The following is a 24,413-nucleotide window of genomic DNA, read 5'->3' as shown; positions in this document are numbered from 1 at the left end:
ACAAGAGTGATCTCCAGGTCCTTCAGCGCTTTGTGATTTTGGGATTCGTCTCTGCGCTGCACTTAGGGCCCGCTGGGTGGCTGGGAAGAGCACACAGCCTTGCTCGTGGTTAACAAGGCATGCCTTCATGGCACAGGTGGCTTGGCAAACCCCTCTCTTCCAGGTCAGATGAAGGGGCAGCTGGAAGAGTCTCTCTGCACAGCCCTTCACAAAGAGGGCTCTACGCTCTCAGGGCATGCAGAGCTCGGCTTAGGAGCCTCTGGCACATGAACTTCATGCCTTGGGGGGCATGAGCCCAGTCTTGGCAACAGGTCCTCATTGAAAGTCTTCTCCGAGAGAGATGGCTCAGGCACAGTCAGCCTAGAGAGCAGCAGGAGCCCCAGTCCTCCACTCCAAAAACAGGAGGTGCTGGTACCTCCCTAGAGCCCTGGGTGCACGCAGATGGGAGCTCTGCTCCAGAGATTTCATGGGTAAGGCCAGCAGGGACTGAGATCTCAAAACATGGAAAAGAAGCCATACTGACCTAGGTCTGGGCATAAACCTTTTCATAGCATGTATAGTTTTCACTTCTACACTGGAGGAGTCCATTAGACACCGCATCAACTACCAGAGGGTATATAATTTAAGGGGCTCCGATGCATAACCTATACCCAGGATGATCTTTATATATAGAGGCTGTAGCCAGGGAAATAGCTTTTAGTATAAAAGGGTTTTGCTGGAACCTGAGGCATATGCAGTTAGCTTTCAGTTCACAAATTTCCTCTTATTGAGGGCAGGAGAGTTTGCCGTAGGGTAATCAGCAACCTAGGCCAGAAGGGACCAGTCTAGTCTCAGAGAGGGCACAGACCAAAGAATGCCCCTCTCTTAATTCCTGCGCACAATTTGTTGGCAGAGTTTGGTGCTGGAAAAACAGCCGATTACAAGGCTAAGCTTTCCAATTGTGGAAAACCCACTTCAGCTCTCGTTAATGTTTACTTACCTTCACTGATAGGCAAAAATGCCTTACCTAATTTGTAGTCTGAACTTGTCTGGTTTCAGCCTGCATCTACTGAGTCTTATTATACCTTCCTGTGCCCTTTTGTATGAAACTGCAATGTTAGCTAGACAGAAAAAAGCACACGAGCAATATTCCATAGGAAATTAAGGTTCAGGCAGATAATGATGATACTTCTTCAGTGAATCTGTGTGGCAATGCATGTCACCTTGCAGCACACAGCCAAGAGCTGCATTTTTGGGGTAATATATGTCAGTCTTCTGGGATAGGAATTACCTACCCGGAGTCTACCGTCAATTACATTCGCTGCCTTTTAAGACGCTGAAGCTACAAAAAGGGTCAACATATGAAATATTCATGCTGACATTTCCCTACAGCGAATCCTTTCTGGGCTCAGCCAATTCCTCTGCAACACTCTGCATCGCGCCGTGCCCCCTTGCCGCCTGCCTCCCCCCAAGCCCCGTCAATTCACCCGGCGTCGGGGCTCCTTTGGTCTCCTTCCTTGAGACACTCACGGGGTGAGATGCTTCTTATATTCTGCCTGGGTTGCTCTGAACCTGTGCCGTCTGTAACCTGTCTGCGTTTCTAAGGCTGTGCAATTTTTTCCTGCTGCCGAGCACCAGCCTGACCCCCACTCTTGATATGGTTTCATGCTCCACTGTCGCTGTCAAAAAAATTCCAGCACTAAGCAGTTTACAGAACGTGTTGTACAGCAAAGCAGGGGGAGAAATAGAAATCCTTAAAGTTTACTGTAAGAGAAATTTTCAAGACACTCCCTTGTGATTATTCTGCAGCCTTTCATTGGCTTCTGTGTTAAAACTGATGATGTATTTTTAACATAAGTTAAAACCTGCACATAAGAGCAAAAGGTTAATTTGACATGCAAATGTTTTCATTTGGAAGATGGCTACAGCGTTTCCTTGTATTGACATTTTCTTTCAACACAGTTGAATGGGAAATTCATTTATGTAAATTTTTCCCTGCAAAATCTTTCCTTTTTAATAAATTGGCATATTATTACAAATGTAATGCAGCACAATACAACAGAAATAATTGACAAAATATCTTCCAATCTGATTATGTCTAATTACGATTAGCAAACTCGTGCTCCAGGGCTTTTATTTTTTCCTTTGTTTGTTAAGCGCCATGTGTGGGTCTGGTGATAGATAAATAACAGCATGTTGAATGGGATGTGATTGCCAGTTCATGCGGCGGTTCCTCATTTAAAAGCAATTCATTTCACAACGCAACCTTGGGTATGTTACAACGCTCTCCGTCACCACAGTGTTTGAGCACTCCTTCAAAATCACGATATGGGGAGTATTTTAGGAGTGTCTGGCACTTCTCGCTTTTTGAGGTCAAAACTTTGTGGAAGAAGGTGGCAGAAATGTTGTTAATGAGAGTTGTTGCCTACGCCACGCATCTCCTCTTCTCCCCCGCCTGGTTTGTTGAGGAAGGAAATTTCCACTGCAGTCATCCCAAATTCTTCTGAAGGTCTAGCTGTCATCTTTTAAATGATATTCACTGCAGTTTGTAGGGGTTGTAGATCTGGGCTCGTTTATCTGGTGAGGGTTATTAATTCAGACCTGGCTTTAACTTGCTCCTTCTCTTTCCTGGTAGTTCTGGACTGGCTCTGGCATGGGAGGTGATGTGCTGGCAATGAGTGGGGTAAATCTGATGTGCTTCAAAAAGGCAGCTTGCTCAGTCACCAAGGTCTGCCTTTCCTGCACACCATGTGCATGAGGACAAATCCACGTCCATCACCCGAAGTTCAGGGGTGCCTGGGGGAGCACAGCTCCAACACCTGCAGAGCAGGAGGGGCAGGTGCTGTGTCAGCAGTTACAATGGCTGACACATTACGATGTAAGATTCATCAGATAATATTAGATTTCTGCAAACTGCCCTCACAGTGAAAAGACATAGGCAGATATAATGACTGGCGTGACTAGGAAAGTGGGAATGTGCCACCACATCAAGAAACCCAGAGTCCAGTCCCCACTTGGCTATTAAATTGATGGATGCCTGTGAGCAAACACCTTGTTGCATTGTGCTTTTGCTCCCTTGCAACTTCTCTTAGCCTCTAAGACGTACTGAGATCGTCACCTGTTTGAGGAAGGTGCTGTTTTGCATTGCGTATTGCTAGGAAAATGGTGCCCTGTTTGTGATAGGGTCTTTGAGGTGCTGTTGAAATGAAAATAATTAAAAACACAACAACAGCCTCAAGCACACAGAAGCAATCAAGGAATTTTTTTCATAACAAGTGGTCTCTCGCAGGGATATATGAACTCTTTGTTTTGTTCCCAGGTAAAGTACCAAGTGAATGCATCCTCTGTTCAGAAAAACAAAATAACCCAATAAAATTCCTTTAATTCAGACAACCCCAGCTGGTAGCAGAGCCATGTGTCAGCACCAGCAGCCCCTTCTCCAGACGGTGGGGCAGCCCTGCACCTCCCGCTGTCCCCTCCCAGTGCCGTGGGGCTCTCCCAGGAGAGCTGATGTGCACAGGTGGGACAGAAAGGGCTGGCCAGGCTCTTCTTGGCTCTCCTTGGCTGCTGTGCCCTCTGCTAGGCACCCCTGAGCTCAAGCACATAGCACCACTCTGGTCTAGGCTCTGGGAACCCCCATTTCCAGTTTTCCTCCTGAACTTGGACAATACAGGAACTTGGGACGTGAATGCATGACTTGAACCCACCCTCCTCAAGCTAATTTCTTTTGGTGATTTCTAGCAACACCTGATGAGCTCTTGCTCTTGTTCTTTGCTCTTGCACACACCTGTGTGAGAGCAAAGCCAAAGCACACGTGTACATGGGGTATTTTGTACACAAAAGGTGCACTGTAACACACTGCCAACTGCTCCACCACCCACATTACAACGGGAAGCCAAACAGCCTGCGTGAGTCATCCTTCGTTAGGAAACAGATTTGCTTTCCCCACCGAGGCACTCAATAAGTCAGGAGGGAAAGCTGTAGCTGGGGATGCCAGCTAGCACTCTGGCAAAGCGTCCGAGCTGACGGCACTTGGGCAGGTTTGGGACCAGCCGGCAGCTCTGTGGCTCTCCCCATCACTGCGGCGGCTCCCTCCTCCCCGTGAGCACAAGTGTGATAATTAAACCGGCAAAGCCGTGCAACCTGGGCTGTCAGGCTGTCACAAACTGCCACGTCTCTTCCTCTCAACAAAGGGTTCCTCTCGACATCATTGTGTTTCATTCGGTTCATGTTGAACAAAGTGCTTGTTCGTGCCTACAGCACGCTCATCTCTGCAGCGTTGCTTGTTCAGTATCAGGCTCCTGGTCCTTCTGTCTGAGTTTGTCTCAGGGACGTAACAGTGGAGGGGCAGCTGCAAAATCTGTAAATTCCCTTGCAATTTCTGGGGATTATTTCTGTATTAGCTCAAGTTCTTAATTAGTAGCAACTCTCAACATTTTAAGATCTCAGTATCAATTCAGAAATAGAGAAACTACTTCTGGAGAATGGCCCTAAATGACTTTCCAGCTTACAGTGACCAAACACGATGACGTTCTTCCTTCAAAATCTTCACCTGCCCTTTCTGTTTCGTCACTATCGGCAGTGTAATCAACAGCTCCACCATTCAAGCTTTTAACTAAGAGACATCTTAGAAACTTCTTTTTTGCTTTCTCAGTACATCCAAGAGCTTCCTGGAAGTATTTAATGCTTGTACGTACAACCTTGTAACATACGAAATGAAAATACTATCTGAAGATCAGGCAGAGATCCAGCTGGCTCAGTGTCTTCTTCCTGACTGTCAGCAATAATGCAGTCCTAGGGGTGAATGTAATAGGAAAACGATATTGCGCCATTTCCCCAAAATACTCACATAGGCACCAGTAATGGGCTGTGCAGCGACTTCCTCACCTGCAGACTGGCTCTGAGAAAACTAGCTCTTTTTGGCTATTTTTTTGCATTCATTCAATTCCTTGTGAACTTAGTGAATAAGTGTTAGCGTTCCATTTTCCTATGACAGAGAATTCAGTCTTGTTTGTGGTACACATCTGTGACAGCAGTTTTCTAATCAATTTTATCTTTAAAGAGGACTCTTCCTTTACTGGTTTATTAATATTGGTAACAGGGCCAGAAAACTCTCCACTAGAGATGTGATTCCTTGAAAGGTGGCTGCCTGACTCCAGTGCCACCCCTGGGAAGTGTGTGACCAGGAGTTAGGTAAGAGGTACGTGGCCGTGGGACTTTGGGTTCAGGAAGGCAGTGCTGCACAAACTCCTGACAGCAACCAAATGTCAAGAGCTGTAATGCAATAGTCAGAAGCCAGGTAAGAAGGAGAAATTGGGAGACATTTGGGTGGACTTCTAATGAAGGCTGGGTCCTTGGCACACTACTCTGGGAAAAGCAGATGGGCAGAAGGCAAAATCTTGGGACCCATGAGCCCGACAGAGTGAGAGATTTGTCAATTTGTAAAAAAAGAATCCTGGAATAAAATGAACAGGTGATGCTGGAGCTGGCTTTGCTTTACTGAAACTGTTGAATTTTCACCTTACTGAAACATTGAACTATCAAAGTGCACCATATTTGAATAATACACTCCTGCTTGCAAGGAGAGCTCCAAACAGTGGTATTTCAGTCAGCCCTACCCAAAGAAATGTGTCTGGAGATGTAAGTGACATTGCAGAAATAGTAAGAGGAAATACAGCAAAGAAGCTGTGGTGGTAAATGTTGGGCCTGCAGACAGAGAAATAGTGACCACAGTAGGGATTTCCAGGGGAAAGAGATACCAAGGAATAAAATGGCAGCAAAGTAAAGTGGCCTGGAAGCATTCACTGATCAGTTTGAAAGGACTGCCTCGCATCAAGGACAAGAGAAGTCCTGGTTAGAGTGTCACATATGGCACCCAGTATCATAGAAACATAGAATATCTGAGCTGGAAGAGACCCACAAGGATCACTGAGTCCAATTCTGGTGTATCTTAGATGCTGTGTGTGTTTGTACTAGTCTGGTTGGAGATAATCCTGAAGATATCTGGGGAGGCAGGAGGACAGACTGGATGGAAAACCAGCAGTACCGGCTGAAAAGTTGTGAAACTGTAGAATAGCTCAGGTTAGATAAAGCCTTTGGGATAAGAAAGTACTTGAACCCCCCAAATCAGAAAGACTGAGACAGAAAGAAGGGGGACAGGGCAGCCAAACTAGACAATTGGAGAAGCTGGGTCAAAAAAACAGACATCAACTTTGGGAAAGAGGTTTGATCTGAGGGGACAGAGTTCACTATGATGTGCCTCCTTGGTGACTTGATAGAAGACCCTCAAAGGAGGATAAAGGCAGAAGCAAAGGAGTAGGTGTGAGGAGTCCTCTGGGCAGAATAGGTGTCTTACTGTGCTTGCTATTGCCCAGCTCCCTGCACAAGAGGAAGGAATGACAGCTGATGGACATGCCTCCTCCAAGGAATAAACATTTCGCTGGAATTAGAGAATGGGGAAACTGGAAGGACTGCAGCCAGGTGTGAGAAGTGTGAGGCTTCCAGTGAAGGCAGAGCTCGAGGAGGAAGCCCCAGCCAGAGATGCACCACCCCAACTCCTGCAGGAGGTAGGCTTGAGCTTCTGGTAACTGCTACATATGGATGAATCGAAGCAAAGCAAAAGCTAAGATCAGAGGTGGGCAGGGGAGCACCTCCGTAGAGCAAACATAGTCATAAGGTCAAGCACATTTGAGTCTAGCAAATTCTTTTGAGAAGAATGTGCCATATACCTTACAGAAATCAATTCAGATGAGGGACAGAGAAATCAGACTGAAACTGGCCTGCTTTAGGATACAGGTAAAATCAACATTTCTCATTTCCTTGAGAAACAGTTTTGCTACTGGCTCTCCTAAAACTAGTTAATTATCTCACACCTTCATTGCTGTCATTGCAATCGGGTTCTGAAACTGTTTGCTTTACCTCCATTTCAGCTCCTCCGAGTTAGCCTCTCAAATGTTCTCTATACATGTTCAAAGGCTGAACAACATTAGCAGCACACAGTTCACATCAAGTGTAGTCTTGCTTGCTTTATTGCAACCGATAGCAATCTCATTCCAAAGAGTGGAAGTACTATTTCTGACTAATCAGGTCATGCAAGATAACTTGCATGCTTCGTTCAGTATACCATTATTACAGTTAAGCATTACCCCATGCAGAGAATACACTCAGCAAACTCATTCAGTCCTTTTAATTGTGCCTATAAAAGTGTGTAATGTAGTCATATAGTTGATGCATTGTCATGACTGTGGCACTCTGAAGGAGAGAAACCTTATTCTTACAAACGGCTAATTGCCACAATATACCATATCTGCTGCTGCAAGTGATAAATTCTTGAAACTACCTCACTGGGATTAGATCTTCTATATATTGCACTGGAAAAAACAACTGGATAACACAGTATATATTTGGGGAATGGGACACACTAAATGAATCACATTTTACTTTTCTCATCCAAAAAGAATTGCAGACAGTACTATAAAACCCTTGAATACTCTGTCAGTACTGTTGCTACCACTTGAGTAATGCATTTTTTCAGATAAATAGGAGTCTGTTTAGCAGGTTTTCAATATTTTTGGATATGTACTGCAAGGATGGAAGTGTTGAGTCCTTCCAAAGTTCTTAGGTCATTTCCACTGTGCTGTGATTCTGTGATTGCTTTAGCTCTTTGATGCCAAAAATGTCACAATTCATTTTAAACTTTATGCCAGTCAGGTTGTTTAGTCTTGTGACTCCAAGTTGATATAATAAGTATTTTTCTTCACTTCTGCACAGAAAGAAAAAAAATCAGTGTTTGTTTAAGACCTTGTTTATAGTCAAAAAGGCGATTAGTTGGACTCTGCCAGGAATGCAAACCAATTGGGTAGAAGGATAAAAGTACAGTCAGAAATAACTGGCGTACAAAGCAACAGCTTTATTTTTGTCAAGGTGCATGCAACAACCCTTTACAATTTTAAAATTCATCATTACATAATTGACTCTTCAAAGCAGAAAGCAGCTCTCACTGATTGTCTTGGTTTTGCTTGTCCACTGAGTAGACTTGTAAAAACCAGTCCTGATTCTGGCATGTTGAAAACTCCTTATTGATCCATTAGGAATGCAATTTATTGCTGATAAGATACCATGAAGCTGGATATGAAGAAGAGTTTGCTCTCTGAGATGGTATTGTCATGCCTGGCAGGAATGCCATTTTTTGGCTGGCTGTGGTAGTAATAAGCTGCATATCAACACAATTCTCTCTCTCTCTCTCTTAAGGGAATTCTTTTTCTAGGGGATATAGTCAGTTTTGATAGATTTTTTTCCTCACTCAATTTTCCCCTTTTGCAGGTAAACACACACACACACACACAAGCAAAATGGGACAAAGGTATGACAAATGGATTGTGCAATGACAGATTTATCTCTGACTGGTTGCTTGTAATCACGTGAAAGTTATCTTGATGAAAAAACACATATATCTAGCTGTGCCTTCCATTTTGCATAATCACACTGGGGTTTTTGTAAATTTGTGCCTATGCTTTGATTCCCTCTTCATATTGCTTAGCATTTGCAACCTGATGAGGACATATATCACCCTGGATACTGGAGGCCCTTTCAGTCGGGGGGTCCAAGCCCAGCTGTAGCAACCCTGCATGCTGACAAGACAGGCACCCAGCCTATCTTGTCGCTGTTCCCTCCACACCATCTATCAGGTCTGCACATTCGTTTGTATGTTTGCTGTAAAAAGTCTTCCAAGCATGGATCTCCTCCATTCCTTAACCATGTGTAGTTTGCTGCTTGGGAGTTACCCATGGGCAGTGTGCTGGCCCTGAAGACTACTGAATACATACCCAGGGGGAAAATCCGCTAGGATGCCAAGCAACAAACTGCACCCGAAGAAGGTTATTGTGAAGATATTGTAAGAGATTATTGAACTCTGCTTTGTCTCCCAGTCAAAGCCCTCCAGTTCTCTTTCACTGAAGAGAAGTGGCATAAAGTAGAACAGATGGCCTTGGTAAAATTGCCTGGGACAATGCTCAAAAATGCCTGAGATACAGGAGAAAAGGGATGACTGCCTCAGTGCTATGCCTCTAGTTTTCTTCACAATAGATCTGGTGAGGAGAAAGCAGAGATGCCTTTTCTAAGCAGGAATGGTCTGTGAGCCTTTTGTGAATGCTTCTGTTCAAGGCGACTGGATCAGCGCAAATTTTGCAGCAAGAAAATACCCAGCCATGCATCCTGAAGATTTTTCCCAGTGCCTGAAACTAAGTAGCTAATAAAGTATAATTGGGATTAGAACACAAGTTCTTTTTCTTTATGATATCTTGAAACCCTGAGGTGCTGGTCCTACTTTGTTGGAGTCTACTTGTCAAGGTTAAGCATGCTCATTCTAATGCTGACTACGGACCAAGTAAGAGTGAGGCATCCTTGTGTAAATGAAAATCTGTGGGCTTTGTACACTGCTTGAAATTGAGGTAGGTGAGACATAAGTGGGGTAAGGAAAGGGTTATAATGGATAAGCAATGAAGTTCACTGGGATGATGACAAAAAAATAGGATGGTTGCTCCACAGGCATTCTTCCTCTCTCCTTTGTGAAGAGTTGAATTAGGAGAAAATCAGATAAACAGAAAGAAAATTGTGAAATGAGGATGACTGAATGGAAAAGAGAAAATACGGGAAAAGAACAGATACAGAAGTGAAGCAGTCACAAGAGAGGCAGTACCAGAACCCGTCAGCACAGCAGAAAGAGGGATACAGAAGTAAAATGTTCTCTGAGCAAACGCCTTGCTTTGGCCACTCTAACCAGCTGGCACCTCCTGGGAGCTTTCCTCTAAGATTCTCTGGTGAGGGGAGATGCGGCACCACGTGGGTCTCTCTGCTCTAGAAGTTGTGTCTGTACATGATAAGGAAAGGCAGGTGGTAGACCAAGGGGCCCCAGTTTTGGATATAGGCCTACAAAGCAAACAAAACCTTGCATCAGTTTGCTCTACAAAGTTATGCATAAAAGACAGCAAAGCTAAAAATAAATAAAACCCTACCTCACACTACACAAAGGACAGTGGGAACACTATGAATTTTAAATAAAAAAGCATTGCGTGTTAATCAGTTCACTAAAATGTGTGTTGGAATGTAGGTAATAGACCATGGAGGGGTTTAGAGTCTGACACTGGCTGGGAGAACGGGCAGCCTTGAAAGTTTTCTAGGTCTATTAGCTCCTGAGCCCCAGGCTACCAATGACTTTGAGCCCAAGGTATCCAGGTAATCCAAAGAAATAACTCAACCAGTGAGCTAGAGAAGGGAACCAAGAAGCAACACAGCTAGCAAAATTAAGTTTCTGCCTCTTTCTCTATTATTTATTTTCATTTCCTGCTCCTTTTCTGTTCTCATTTTGTGTGTGCATCTTGCTTAAAGGGTTTAGCCTAGCTGCCTAAGATATCTTTTTCCAACAGAGCTGTGAACCCATGAGAAGAAATGATCTGAAATAATAATAATAATAATATATAATTATATATATATAATATATATAATATATAATAATAATAATTATTATTATTATTATTATTATTATTACTATTATTCTCTCTGCTTCAGCCAGATTAGTATACATTTGTAGTTATAATGCAATGGATGATCTAAATGTGTTATGTCCTTGTCCTTCTTGTTATGTCCTGGAATTTTGAATAAACTGATTTTTTCTTCATCCCCAACACTGCAGGTAAATGCTAACAGTGTGGGGCTGTTTGGAAATCTCTGAAACCTCTGACACCAGAGCAGTAAGGCTGTACATTCACAGTGTTCTTCAAAGCTACTTGGTCTTCTTGAGAAAGGTTATGCTGTGTAATGTCAGTGTGGTTTCGAAATCATCAGCTCAAAGGAAATGTCCTTTTGCTACCGGTGCTATACATTTCCTTCCAGGCATTTTATCTCCTCTCACTGACAAGACAGAACACGAAAAACTCTGGGCGTTAAAACCGTTCCCTATCCCCAAAATAAATCTTTTACCATCTCCATTATTACCTAAAAATTATTGCACGTCCATTATTGAACACAAAAATTCCCATAAGGTGATAAGGGAAAGAGAGGCATTAAATGAAAGCTCAGTTCATAGTTCTTCCTCCAGCTGCTTTTTTTTTTTTTTTTTTTTTTTTTCCCTCCTATTTACTAAAAGATTCAAAGGATTTGTACTGGTGACTGTTAGGAATATGACCAAGCAGCTCTCTCCAGCCTAACTGGAGTACAAAATGTCCCCTGTCCAAAGTCATGCTGTCAGTCTGGATTGCACTACCACCCTGAAAACTGAGAAACACCCTAAAATCCAGGCTGCTTGCATCATATCCTGGTGTCTGGCAAGTCTGCCCATGAGAGAGGGGAGCCTGCAAGTGTTCCAAGCATTCACAACCATCCTTTTGTTGGACTGGGGCCTGGTGCCAAGATTTGTGCTATCTTCTGCTGGCATGGACCAACATTTGAATCCAGCCCTTGATATTTAATTAAGAACAGTATTTGGAGCATCTGTTTGCAGAAGCAGTCAGAGTGTATTAGGATAGCAAAATAATGAGCACTCTGCAGCATGTTGTGAGGCCATACATTTTATTATTTAGAGCTTTTTTGGAACTAAATTCCTTGTGAATATATACAGGATGAATTAGAAAACGAGTCTAAATGTTCTTTCTTCTTCTGACCCCCAACACAAGAATGACTGTATGGAAACCACATTGCAGAATCACACAAAGAAAATGTCTTGTAAGCCATATGATAAATCTAAAATTAGAGCACTACTTTAGCTAAAGAATTGGCTTAGGAAGTCAAGTCACTTAAGCTGAAGAGAAGAGAGTAGAGGGCAGGATGCCAGAGCAGTAAGAAACAAAAAGCGTAACTTGAATTATCCTTTCTTATTCATTACCTTAGCTTTGTTGTGTTTTTTTTTTTTTTTTAATTTTTTTTTTTTTTTAAAGTGGGTGATTTTGTGTTAAGCTACAAGAACATAATTACTAAGGTATTCAGTGAATGGATATAATACGTTTTACATTGAGGCAAAGATATTAAAATCCTATAGAAATGAAATGAGAATTATTTCAGAGTACAAACACTACCTTACACAAACATAGAATGATAGAAATGGCCTCACCTAGTTTTTGTTTCTAATTATAGCTTCTGGTGAGCAACAGGATCTGATGGTCTTGTCATTAACCCAAGAACCAGAAAACCCAACTTAATAACAGAATAAATCCTGCTTGCTCTCTAGTAGCTAGAGGTGAATATCCTTTGACATCCAACTTTTATTCTTACACTTATCCTTTGGGAAATTGTGATGAGGACCCTTTTCTTGCACTACAATAAATACTAGGATTGAGTAGCTGATGAATACGGTCTAAAAAAAAATCTTAGAGATGAGCTGTAAAAACATTAAGTGCTTCCAGACAGGTCTTTCTAGAGTGTGATGATAAATATGAGATGCCATAACAACCTTATTAATGACAGAGAACAAACCATGATGGAAGCTTAATGGACTTAATAGCGTGTTTTATCAGATGTTCCTATGTTCTGAGCTGATGTCTTCCACAAGGCTAGCAGCTCTTTCAATATGCTGAGGAAAAAACAATCTGCAAATACCAACCATTTGCAGAAAAGAGTGTTGACATGGCACAGAATCAAAAAATGCAGAAAGACAGGACATAATGACTCCAGCCCCCTGGGTGGGGAGAAGCAGGGAGGGATAGACCGTATCCAAACACAGATCAGGCCAAGGGACAGAACAGAAGTGGTGGGCCAGACCTCCTGGGAAGGACAACCCATGAAGGAACCCTTGGACATGGGGATATAGGTATAGGGCTGTGCAGCTTTGGGGAACATGGACAAGTGCTCTCTTTCTGCATTGTTGTTTGCCCACCGTTGCTGTCTGTTCTCTTCCAGGAGGGCATACAGTAACATGGGACCACCCAGATGGCCTTAGTGCATCCTCAGAGAAAGTCTCTTCCAGGAGAAGGGGAGAGGCTCATAATCTGTGTCAGTAGATTTTGTCTTCATAAATAAATGCTGGGATGGGACGTGGCATTTAAAGCGCTCTGTAGGAAGGAAGATAAGAGATTTTTATTTTTGATTAGATGGAAATGCACACAGAAATTTTATTTAAACAGGCATGTATTGAGGAAGGCGGAGGCATATGAAATTAAAACCCTGTAAAAGTGGCAGAGGACTTCTTCTCTTCAAGGAGAATATACAAAGATGAGTGGTCCAGTGAAGTAGGTTAGTCTGGGCATCCAGAGGAATATCAGCACCATGTAGAGCAGTTATTCCCAGGACTAGATGTCGTTTCAAGTTCTTGTCTTCATATAGTTGAATGACCAAAGCCCCAGATCAGTATATGCACATATACCTTTTCAACTGCTACTGGTTTATATTCATGCTTTGATGCTGGCACAGCTTTCCCTTGCATGTCAGGCATTTTACAAAATGACATAGATATCTGGGAATATATCTTCTTGCCCATCTTCTTTGGCTGGCTTGAAAGTTTTATTCACTGCCAAGGTTAAACTGTTTTGTTCTTTTTTTAAGCAAATCTTCATCTGTTTCTAAAAACTAGCCTCATCATGACGCAATGTATTTGATCTATTTATTACTATTAAAGTTATTTGCTTACCACTGACATTAGTTACATGGACTATTAAACTACATCAGTTATTTAACTTGTTTCTAATTGGTTTAATTTTATAATTTGACTAGCATAACGACATGTTATATAGGGCTACGCATTGGGAAATAATGGAGGAGAGCTCATTAAAGGTTTATAAAAAATGTTCTCTTAATATTATATTAAGAAAAAAATAATGAGCCCTCTTTTTTTTTTTTTTTTTTTTTTGGCATAAGCTAACCTCATGGTAACCCTTTAAACCACAGAAATGAAGCTACTGTGAATCATCTAGCCTCTAACCTTCAAAACATTAAAATAAAACAGATGCTTTCTACTAACTTGGCTCTTGATAATTAACAAATGTTTTTGAGTCAGGCCACTGTACAGTGTTTTTACTCAGAAACAACTTAATAAAATGACGGATGCAATGCTCCACTCCTCAGAGAACTTCTATCCATACGTATTGATGTATCGCATGAATAAAATGACTGATATTGGAACTAATGTTGTTGAAATAATTTCAGAAAAGCTTTCCAGCATCATGAACCACAGAACCACAGCAAACAGGACTAGAAGAGAGTCCAGGAGCTCATCTAGTCCGTCCTTTTGCTTCATGGCAGAGCCAACCAGACCGATCCCACATCTGGCAGATGTCAAGGCCACTCTGATAGTAAGTGCACAGCCCCTCCAGGCCACCTAGTCCTGTCCTCAACTAGCCCTTACTGTTAAACCTTTTTTCTCCTAATATCTTAGTCTTCCTTGCTGCATTTGAAGCCCTTTAGTTCTCATTCTCTCCACAGGAAATATTCCAATAAATAGTAGCTCATACCTCTTCTCTAACCATATGTATTTCAAGAGATATTGCATCCCCTCAACTCTTCTCCTTGCTTCACAATATAACTCCAATTCTTTTAACCTGTGTTAGCAAAACACAGGGTTGGACAGCATGAACTGTTGCTCTCATCCTTTCTTTCTCCACCAGGTCCATACCCTTCTTGCCCTGTGCTTGGAGCACTTAAGAATAATGTGATTTTTCACAACTTCATTACTCTGCTAATTTCTATTCAACTTGTGATACATTTTAATTGGAAGTATTACTTATTGCTTAGTTGGATTGCAATAATTTTCCAAGTGCTGAGCTGCCTAATTTCATGACAATCGGGAGGCATTTGGTAGTTACATATTTAGGGATTTTGGAAAGACTTCTTAGCACCTGTTGGTAGTCAGGGCTGATGTCCAATGCTACTCTTTGAGAAGCTATATTGTTTTGGTTCTGCTCAGTGAGATGAAGGGACAAAGAACAGAAAGCCTTTTCTTATTCATTTCTTGTGCCTTGAAGGAGTATCTGGCCCGTTGCTGCCATTTTTCCAGAACTCAGCAATACACAGTTCCTTACTCAGCATATTCCAGAAAATTGCTGAAAAATTCATAACCCAGAAACATAAAAATATAAACAGTAGTTCTGGATGCTGTAATATGTATGAAAATAATTGATGCCAATTCTAAATGCATAATGCTAATTATCATAACTAGATTTGTAGACGCTAAAATGAAATTTGTGTCTTCCTTTCAACATGGGAAAATGAAACAATGAGAGGCAAAAACATCTCACAGCAGAAAACAAACTCAGTGTTGAAATCGGTCAGTAGTGCTTTCAACAATCGCTTGCTTAATTATTTCTTGCTTTCCTTGTGCTGCTGCCAAGAACAAAGGTCATATTTAATGACTGCCTAAATCATTTGCAATATTTTTTAGACTTGCCCTGGAGGTAGCTGATGTAGATCCTTTTGTACTTGGTAGGAAAATCTCGTATGGATTACCCTGTTAAAGAAATGTTTCCTTTATTTATCTTTCGAAACTTGAATCCCTTTGAATCCCTTCACATCTTTCAAAATACTTCTTTTTTTTTTCTGTTTGCTGTCAGATGCAATAGTGACAGCTTCAACAAGGCAACACTGGTTGTTTCAAAATTATAGGGTGTTCAGGACACCCACGTCAGCTTTGAAGTAAATTAGAGGAGCCACGAGCATTTACCTCTGCCAAACACAGGAGAATATAAGTCACCACAGCATCATAGTAATGACGTACAACCTTAACCAAGAGTCAGAGAGAACAGCACAAAACTGAGGACCTAATTCTCCTCCTTCTTATCCCTGTAGTAGAAAAAGTCATGATTCCACTGATTGGACTTAGTGCTTTACTGTCACTATTCGTGAGAACTGAAATCAAAGACAGCCCCATTTTTCTAATGACAGGACACTCCTGGTGTTTGCATTCGCTTCTCTTCTTGGTTCACTAAAGACAGCAGCTGGGCAGCAAGCAGTAGGAAAGTATGTTATAAAGAGCCACTTTGTGATGAGGTGGAAATAGAAGAAAGAACAGAAGAAAATGGAGTATTAATTACATATATTGGAGACAATCTGGGACAGACTGCTTGCTGTCTGACATCAGGCCCAAAACTGAGGCACGTATGAAAAGTATGTCATCTGGAAGTCTGGCAGTGGAAAGTTTTAGGGCTCAAAATAACAAAATCCATTCCACTGGAGAGACCTAGGTCCAGTTGTGGAAATGGCCTTGTTCTTTCCATATTTTTTGAAACATCTCAGTAGGACACAAAATGATCATGCAGGTGATGCCTACACTGGCATTACACAGACACCAAATCAAGTCAGAGCTTCTGTTCTCTCCTCCCACAAACAGAAGTGTTTCTGCCCCACAGGATAAATTGTGAGTCCCACATTTTTTAATGCTTCTTGGAAAACTGACTCTTGGAAACACAGACCAGCTACTTTAACCCCCCCAGTTGATGAAAATATTGGCTTTGACATTCGTGTATAATGGTTAATTTTCAACACTACTAAGGTTTTACAGAACCACTGGGTTCTGTAACCACAGTGGATTTACTTATGACAGAATGTAAGTCTACTATTGCTGTCATTTTAGTGCATAGCATTGCAGCATCATAGGATAACCTAAGTGGCAAAGGACCTCAGGAGGGCTCCTGTCCAACCTTCTCCCAAAGCAGGGTCAGCTATGAGAGCACACCACGGTGCTCAGGACTTTATCCAGTAAGGTTCTGGAAACCTCCAAGGTTACTGCACAACCTTTACCTTTTGGGGCAGTGTCTTTGCAAGCTTAATTGCCCTCATGTTGTTTCCAGTTACCTAGTCAGGGCATCTTCTCTTTCAAGCCACGTCTGTTTTCTCTTGTTCCCTTGCCATGCACCACTATGAAGATGCTGTGAAGACGTTGTCTCTGTTTTCTCAAAAACCTCATTATAGGCACTGGAATTAAGAATGTGCAAAAGCAGGTGTAATTCCTAAATAGGCTACATTTTATGAAAAGCAAGATCAGGCTCTTATATCTGTGTCTTTCCCATTTTTTCTCCTGTCCGCCAAGGCCCTGACCACCATTATCTCCCTATCATTTCCCAGCACGCTGATTCAGCAGGGTCTATAAGTGCAGGTTTGATTGTAAGCATGTGTGTGTAGAGGACCACTCACTTCAGACAAACTTTCAGCAGTGTCAGACGTATAAGCATTCCCTTGGAGAAAGTGAGTGGCTAAAATGTCCTGTGATTTAATACACACCTTCTGCATTATTCTTGGCTTGGAGACGGATTTATCCGTAGAAAATTCTTTGGAATCTCTCTGTTATGAAAGCTGGAAACTAAACTTGTTTTTGTGTCTTGAATGAAAGCTGATACTCTGAAATCATTCCTTGGCCCAGAAGTACGTGCTGGTAACACATTAAACAAAGTGAGAACTAGTAACACTGAATCTATACCTAGGCGTGTGCTTTCAGACCTTGCAAGACAGAGGGAAAAGACAGCAGCTAAATCATGCATATGCTCTGTGTTTCCGTGAGCAGAACCATAAGCCAGCAAACTGTTGCATGAACCTTTACTCTCATACCGAGATAGCCCATTGAAACAATATCCTGTAAGCTTGTGATTAGCTATCAACAGATTGTCTCTTAAACGTCATCCTTGAAGAGTTATTTAAAAGGAAATGAATTTAGCAGAGAGTCAAGGAGTGCTTGGGGAAGTTTGGCTTATAACAATTTGCTGTCCTGCTGGGTCAAGACCCTCAATTTTTTTAATACTGTGTGTAATGACACTGGTGGAAATCTCCCACGTTTAATATCATGGAGACACAGCAAATGCTAAAAACCTCATAATTAGTCATGCATACTGACAATAAAAATATCCACAATTGGTGGGTATAAGCCAAAAGTGGAAGACTGGCTTTCATTGCTTAGGGAACAGGCACGCTACCAGATCACAAGAATTAGGAAGAAACTGCTTCCCTGAGTGCAGTCTACATTTGTTCATTATGTTTCTGGCCACTTCAAGGCAGCTACCTGAAGAAGAACTGAAAAGTCCACCTCCAGCACTACTTGAGAACTGCCCAATGCATCTGTAATTCCCTAAAAGAATGACAAAAGATCCAAGTGAAAGAGGAAGGCATGGAGGGAGGGAGAATGTCAGTGCACATACTTGTGGTATTCCAACACTTCCTAATGCACACCCAAAACCTGTATTGCAATCAAATAGCATGACTCCTCAATTCCAAATCCAATGCACTTGCTTACAGGGCGCTCTTCTCAAGTTTGCTATACTGTTTCTAGTAATGCCCAGCCTTCCAAGGAATGGCTTTCCCATTTCTCAGCTTTTCTCTTGGGTAGTGTCTTAGCAGTCTTCAGGTCCTCAGCCACAGCAGCACAAGGGGCACGATTTTGTCATGAAGAATTTGTAGTAACACGTGGTGGCAGTAGTGAGTAGCAAGGAAGGAATGACGAAGCTGATACTCAAGCTTCAAATACCATACTGTATTGGCAAATTACATAAAATTGTTCAGTTTTCCATACACCTGTGTACCTTCCTCCCATGTGTGTATTTCTACATTCTTTGTATGCATCTTTGCAACTCCAGGTATGATGTATGAGTGTTCCCTGAGGGTATTTTATCCAATGTACGTATCTCATGATTTCTTACCAATAGTTCAGATTGCGCATAGAAACTGCATGATCTTCAGAAGCATTTTAATGCTTCTCACCTGCTCAGTTGGTTGGTGGATGCCTCAAGCCCACGCACGCTTGTGCAACTTCTCGTACCACATCTGGTGCCGCCCTGGGGATGAGGAAGTGAAGCTGAAGCCTACAATGAAATGCAGAGGAAAGGGTCTACCTTGCTATGACGGGATGTCATGTCCTTGCTCCTCTTCTCCCAGACGAGGCATTTCCTTCTAATAACTCCCTCTCAGGCACTGACAGCTGTTTGCCTCCTTGCTCTCGAGTCAAAGGCAATGCCACCTGGGGTACAGAAGGCAGGTCTTTTTTCTAAGTAAATCCTTTTTGGGATTAGGATAGAGCTGTACGTAAGAGAGAAATAATAATATAGAACCAGTTAAGCAAATCATCAGTATGCTTAGTTTATTATTATAAAAATAAATGCTAGTTTTCTGAACCTTGTCAATGCTATGTGGTAATGTCAGTATTTGGAATCCTTATTTTGGGAAGTACTTTGTGTTTGGAGCATATGAGCAGCCTAATGACCGTGGCACATCTCTGGGCTCTGACTCAAGAAAAGACACAGTAAACCTCAGGGCACCTGATAAGATTAATGCTTCCACCTCATTTTGACACTTGTGAGGTATGCAAGGCTGTAAATGGCAAAGATTTAGGAACTGCTTCGTGAACAGCTCTACAGCCTGCAGAGAGGGGCAGAGCTGGTGTCTGTGGGACTGTCAGCTCAGGGACCATCCCCACTAGAGGCTGCTTTTGCTCTTGAACCAGTGCCCTGTGAAATAAGGGAGGAATATCAGCATGGATTTACAGGCATGACGGAGAATGAAGTCTGCCCACAGGAAGACTACCAGCTGTTGACTACCATATTAATTCCAAGCACCCATCACATACCGTGGAATTAGTGTGGTTTGCAAGACTCCCCGTCAAATGCAGCTGAGAAGATGGGAAAACATGACAACACGTTATTGTTTTTAAAACAAAACCAAAGATTAACACCTGTACACTGCTACTGGATTTACAAAAAGATTGTTGACTGCGGTTGTTGTGGTCTATAAATTGTGGACAAATACATTTGCAGCAATGGTGAGTGTGCAAGATCTGAGGAAAGGCTGCCGAAACACTGCAACCCAGGAGCTGTAGTGATGCTGGTAGCATTTAATGTGGAAAAAAATTGTGAAGGAGGACTTTCCACCCCTCCACATGTTGATGCAAGAAATAATGGTCAAATGATGTGAAGACTGCATTGGTCTTGCATTGCCATTTTCTCTTTTCCTGACCAATCAAGGGTGAAAACTTTTACTCCTGATGAATCCATATGCCTCTCTGTGTCTTCTCATGACCTATATTAATCACTCACACCGCACACTAAAGGTGTCCTTGGCAGGATTTTATAGTAGCCTTACTAGTGTTGTTCACATAAGCTGTTTTGTTATCCTTGGCCCATGATGTACTGCAGGGATGATTATAACATTTCCAGGCCGTAAAGACATTTCTGAAGGGCTGATGAAGAAACTCTAAACTCTAAGCAAGCCCATGTGTGCATGGCATTTAGGCAAGAATTTATATCGTCCATCTAATATGCAAATCTGAATTGAAATTATGAAATGAGGTAAAGCGCTGAGGCCATACGCTACTACTCACTGTTGAAATTTAAGTCTTTAAGCTACTTGGCCTCCTGACTGAGGCGTTTATTTTGGAGCTATGCCTACAGAAAGATATGCAGCTTCTAGTCAAAGGGAATTGAAAAGGGGTACTTTGATCTGTAGCCACTGGAACCCCCACCTTTTACCTGGGGTGAGGAGTTATCCTTGCCACAGGAGCCCCTGTGTGAGAGGACATGAGAGGAAAAGAGAAACCTCACATGACTGGTCCTGCCTGAGCCTAAAGCAATGCCTAGCCAAGGAAGCAATGCCATATTTCTTAACAAGATCTTCTCAGTCCCAAAGAGGAAATGAAGACAAGATATTAAAGACATGCCTTTGTTTTTCACAGGGGCATCCTGAACTTTTGCTAGCACGTTATGGTTTCCCAGTGCCGCATCAAGGTTAGAACAGCCAAAATCTAAAATGCAGCGGTTGCCTTGTGCTCAGGATGGAGCATTGCCTTGGAAGGAAGCAAGCAGCAAGAAACAAGGAAGTCATACACTGTCTGCATTAGCCTTGCATCTTTTGGAGATGCCATGAAAACTTGAAAAAATGAATATAGGAAAAAATTCCCAGATTTGCTTCAGTTACCTGTTGCTTCCTTTAGCAGGCTTAGATTTTGTGAACAATGGCCTCACCTCCAGCATACAGTAAGTTTCAGGACAGCTTCTATGTAGTCGTGTGCTACACAAATTCAGTTGCTGAGTGTGACAATACTTTTACAGCACTGTTAGAAGATGGCTAAAAATGCAGTCCCACTGCAGTTTCATTAGCATAATTGGCATCCGCACTTATATGGATTCAGCATTACTGACGCTGTTTCAAAGGGACTGATTATGTGCTGTATCCCTCGGAGCAGTATTTCAGGCTGAGATCCCACTGGGATGTGGCAGACATGAAAAGAAGCCCTAAATTTTATAGTGCTGTGTTAGTATTTCTGCAAGAAAAGTGTAGTATCTAAAATAAGGTTATCATGTACAGTCAATTACCAGCTTAATGGATTTACACTGTTCTTTTAGATTTTCCCTGATCACTTCTCTAGTATAGCTTCCCTTGATCATCTAATAAGTTTGTTCTTTTCCTAGAAACAGATCTTCAGCATTTTCTGTTTCTTGCATGTAAAATGTAGTCGCTTACTATGCGATCTTGAAAATCAGGCATAGTAGCACTTCACTAGCATTGAACTATATGGGTCTGTTAGCAGCAGCTTCTCTAGCTTTTTGTTTTACCTTTTGAAACAAATGCCAAATGCTGACAAGCAGCCAGAAAGCAAAACCCAAGAGCTGGGTACGAAGTCATATGCTTTAGTGTCCCCAGGTCTCAGATACAGACTAGATGAGCCAAATAGTTTCTGACAATGGCAACAGCCTCTGAGAGCCCCGTCTTGTACCTGGAGGTCACTGGAGTTTCAAGGATGTTCTAGCAACTCCCTCGTACTCCACCCAGCCTCTGCACTGCAACATAAACCTCACAGGTCTCAATGCTTTTCTTTTCTTTTTCTTTTCTAACATGTACATTATATGTGTTATGCAGACTTAACATTTTACACATTTCTGTATTATGCAACAAGAAATAGTGAAGTTATGAAAAAGTGTGTTTTTGCAAGCGTTGCAGCATGTGTACGTGCATCTAACCTGAGAGACCTGACAGCTGCCAAGCTCCCACACCCAGGTGGGGACACTGACTATGTACTGACAAAGACAAAAATTAACCAAGTGTTAGCTTTTGCTTCCAGCGGTAGAAACACAGGTGCAGATTCTGGAGGGCCACCGTGACTTGGGAAGGGTCTCCAACACGAGGTCCCTGCCATTCAGGTTGCCCAGAATTGTAGGGATCTATCCCCAAGTGACAGGGTTTAGCAGTCACAGTATTATGCCTAGATTTGCCACTTGCATGTTGCAAATTAAGGGAGATGTGATAGCAATGGAGAGCTAATGACCTTTCAGCTAGTCCTTTGCCCTTTGCTGTCCCCAAGTTAATTTATCCCTTCCCATACCTTCACCATGCAATTAAATCATTTGAATATATTCATGTTTTCAAATTAAGATTTTAAAAATTATTTTTTAAAGCCATACAACTGTAAAAGGGACATTGAGTGTAAATATAATCTAAGGAAAGACCACAGACCCTCTTAAACTGTCTTTGGGGCACCTAATGTGTCTTTGGGGCACCTAATGGAGGAAAAAATTGTTTTCTCGATTTACTTTATTAGACACCCGTGGGAGACAGCAAAGAAAGTGTCCAATATTTGTTTTCATACCTCACAGAGAGTAAGCTTTGGAGTACTGTAAAACACTGATTAATGTGAATATATATTTTGGGAGGATGATTAGACAAGATAAGAGTATATAAAAACAGCAGTAGGTATGTCAGTGTGAGTGCGCATGTAGTCCTTTCACTCTTCCTTAATCAAACTGATAAAAGAGATTTACATTTCTTTTTTTATTTTTCTTTCCTTTTTTTTTAGAAGAAAGGAAAGAAAATCTAAGCTTACATTACAAAAGGGATAGTGAGGATTTCCTTGTTTGCTCTCCAGAGTTTTCTTAACCCTGATGTTTTGAATCAATGAGTTGAACAGAAACAGAATAGCTCCAGATCAAAACCAAGGAACCAGATACATACAGAATTGGTGAGGTAATTAATACCACTTTCCTGTATGTTTCAAAGGAAATGTATTGTGTTCTGCACAACAGTGTTTGTTTTGACATGAACAACCATCAGCCGTCTCACAACTTTTTCACATGGTTTCAGTACGAAGAAAAATCACAAAGTTTCTGCCTACCAGATACATTAAAAAAGCACATTTTGCTAGGACCGAGGGGCTCTAGTTCATGTCTAAGCGCCAGGCAATGCACAGAGCAAGTGAGTGCCCAAAATGTTGCAGCCTCTTGTGCAGGATGTGCTCTCACACACATGCATCTTGGCAGCAGCCAGCGGAAGCAGTCCCACAACTCCCACCCCTCTCTCCCAACCCTGTCCTTGAATTTTACTAGAGGGGTTATTTCTGTGACGTGAACCAGCTGGCTCAGTGAACAGATCTGAGTTAAAGATCACTCAGGGAAAAAATAAATAAATAAATAAATATGTATATATATATATATATGTATATATATTTATTTTTTAAGCCTGTCTCTCTGCATAGCAAAAGTGGGTGCAGTGGGGCAGAAGTGAGAGATGGCAGCCCTGGGGGGTTCAGCCCCACAGTGAGACTCCTCTGTGGAGGGACGGGAAAAAGTGAGAGAAGGGCTGCTGTTCTTTTTATTTCCTTACTGCAGTTTTAGGCTTTACGATAAATTAGATATTGAATGCATACGTTGTTAGGCTCATCTCTTCAAACAAGTGGACAAGGTTCTTTCATTTATATACCCATAAATGGAGATTTTCATGCAACTGAGGTTTTCATGCAATCATGACGGGAGCAGGCACTTTTATGTGTGTGAGGTGTGCAGGAGACTGAAATGCTACAGCGATATCTTGTGTTTATCGAGCAGGCTCAAGAGCACTAAACTGGGTAATAAACCCTCACAGGAGAAGGCACAGAGTAGAGGAAATGCTCTCTAACAAGGGCCAAAGCCAGAAGACGGTCTAAATCCACTTATACCCAATTTCACCCAAAGGGCATGTTCTCCTGTATGCAGTCCAGGGTTTTTCCTCCCTGGCAGAAGGTCCTTTTGAATACCAATTGTTTGAACTTCTGTTTGGGGACTTCCCAATTGTCATGCTTATTATCTTGCAGATTTACACTCCCTCCTTCTCCTCGGCTTGCAAACACTCCTTATGCATGATGCTGACTTCAGCCCACGCACTATTTGTGTGCTATTTGAAAGGCCCAGCCCACAGCAAGGAGTGAAGTGCTTGGCTGTGGTCCTTTCTTTGGAGACAGCACAGAAAAAAATGGGTAAAATCCTGCTCCTTTTAATTCAGAATTCCTCTTGATGGTCATGGGACTGGCAGCTCTTCCCACAACTCATAGAGATACAAATACCATATAGAAGCATGTGTTTAGAAAATATATCCAGCCTTAGCTTGGTAATTGGTCCGTCTACATAGCACATCAACCTAGTGGGCCTACTTGTGTGTGAGGAACATGAAACTGGAAGAAAACTTGGTCAATGCCATTCAGGCTGTGCTCATGGGTGCCCACAGCCCGAGGCTGA

General features: G+C 42.1%; 1 long non-coding RNA gene across 1 annotated transcript in view; it reads left to right on the top strand.

Moving 5' to 3' along the window:
* LOC121066224 overlaps window positions 1-24,413 on the top strand; it is a 113,236-nt gene that overhangs the window by 82,821 nt on the left and 6,002 nt on the right. Inside the window, exon 4 of the long non-coding RNA XR_005817597.1 lies at window positions 14,110-14,255. This is a non-coding gene — a long non-coding RNA (uncharacterized LOC121066224). The remainder of the gene's footprint in view (window positions 1-14,109; window positions 14,256-24,413) is intronic.

The sequence above is a fragment of the Cygnus olor genome, chromosome 2 (assembly GCF_009769625.2).
Source record: "Cygnus olor isolate bCygOlo1 chromosome 2, bCygOlo1.pri.v2, whole genome shotgun sequence".
Taxonomy (NCBI): domain Eukaryota; kingdom Metazoa; phylum Chordata; class Aves; order Anseriformes; family Anatidae; genus Cygnus; species Cygnus olor.
Note: the sequence above shows the minus strand (reverse complement) of the source record. Positions and strands in the feature narration are given on the sequence as shown.